This window comes from Monodelphis domestica, chromosome 6 (genome assembly GCF_027887165.1).
Source record: "Monodelphis domestica isolate mMonDom1 chromosome 6, mMonDom1.pri, whole genome shotgun sequence".
Lineage (NCBI taxonomy): Eukaryota > Metazoa > Chordata > Mammalia > Didelphimorphia > Didelphidae > Monodelphis > Monodelphis domestica.
In genome coordinates, this window is record NC_077232.1 from 200,454,434 (window position 1) to 200,456,536 (window position 2,103).

Below are 2,103 nucleotides of genomic sequence, written 5' to 3' on the forward strand. Positions count from 1 at the left end.
TTTAGATAAATCAAACCAAAAAAAAAAAGGAAAGAGGTAAAAGAGGTGAATGAAATCTTAGAAAAATTAGTTAATAGACATATGCAGAAAATAAATAGGGACAAAAAGGAATACACCTTCTTCTCAGCACCACATGGCACATTCACAAAAATAGATCATACACTAGGTCACAGAAACATGGCACTCAAATGCAGAAAAGCAGAAATAATAAATGCAACATTTTCAGATCATTAAGCAATAAAAATATTGATCAGTACGGGTACATGGAGAGCCAAATCAAAAACTAATTGGAAATTAAATAATATGATACTCCAAAATTGGTTAGTTAGAGAAGAAATCATAGAAACAATCAATAATTTCATTGAGGAAAATGACAATGGCGAGACATCCTTTCAAACCTTTTGGGATGCAGCCAAAGAGGTAATCAGAGGTAAATTCATATCCCTGAGTGCATATATTAACAAACAAGGGAGAGCAGAGATCAATTAATTGGAAATACACATGAAAAAACTTGAAAACAAACAAATTAAAAACACCCAAAAGAAAACCAAACTAAAGATCCTAAAAATTAAGGAAGAAATTAATAAAATTGAAAGTGATAAAACTATTGCACTAATAAACAAGAATAGAAGCTGGTACTTTGAAAAAACAGACAAAATAGACAAAGTACTGGTCAATCTAATTAAAAAAGGAAAGAAGAAAGGCAAATTAACAGCATTAAAGATGAAAAGGGGGACCTCACCTCCAATGAGGAGGAAATCAAGGCAAACATTAAAAACTACTTTGCCTAACTATATGGCAATAAATATACCAACCTAGGTGATATGGATGAATATTTACAAAAATATAAATTGCCTAGACTAACAGAAGAAGAAATAGATTTCTTAAATAATCCCATATCAGAAATGAAATCCAACAGGCCATCAAAGAACTTCCTAAGAAAAAATCCCCAGGGCCTGATGGATTCACCAGTGAATTCTATCAAACATTCGAAGAACAGATAACCCCAATACTATACAAACTATTTGACATAATAAGCAAAGAGGGAGTTCTTCCAAATTCCTTTTATGACACAAACATGGTTCTGATCCCAAAGCCAGGCAGACCGAAAACAGAGAAAGAAAACTATAGACCAATCTCCCTAATGAATATAGATGCACAAATCTTAAATAGGATACTAGCAAAAAGACTCCAGCAAGTGATCAGGAGGGTCATTCACCATGATCAAGTAGGATTTATACCAGGGATGCAAGGCTGGTTCAATATTAGGAAAACCATCCACATAATTGACCACATCAACAAGCAAACCAACAAAAATCACATGATTATTTCAATAGACGCAGAAAATGCCTTTGATAAAATACAACACCCATTCCTATTAAAAACACAGAAAGCATAGGAATAGAAGCGTCATTCCTAAAAATAATAAACAGTATATATCTAAAACCATCAGCTAATATCATCTGCAATGGGGATAAACTAGACGCATTCCCAATAAGATCAGGAGTGAAACAAGGATGCTCATAATCACCTCTATTATTTGACATTGTACTAGAAACACTAGCAGTAGCAATTAGAGAAGAAAAAGAAATTGAAGGCATTAAAATAGGCAAGGAGGAGACCAAGTTATCACTCTTTGCAGATGACATGATGGTCTACTTAAAGAATCCTAGAGATTTAACCAAAAAGCTAATCAAAATAATCAACAACTTTAGCAAAGTTGCAGGATACAAATTAAACTCGCATAAATCATCAGCATTTCTATATATTTCCAACACAGCTCAGCAGCAAGAACTAGAAAGAGAAATCCCATTCAAAATCACCTTAGACAAAATAAAATACCTAGGAATCTATCTCCCGAGACAAACACAGGAACTATATGAACACAACTACAAAACACTCTCCACACAACTAAAAGTAGACTTGAATAATTGGAAGAACGTTAACTGCTCATGGGTAGGACGAGCCAATATAATAAAAATGACCATCCTACCCAAACTCATTTATCTATTTAGTGCCATACCCATTGAACTTAAGAAAAAAAAAAATTTTTTTTTTACTGATTTAGAAAAAAACATAACAAAGTTCATTTGGAAGAACAAA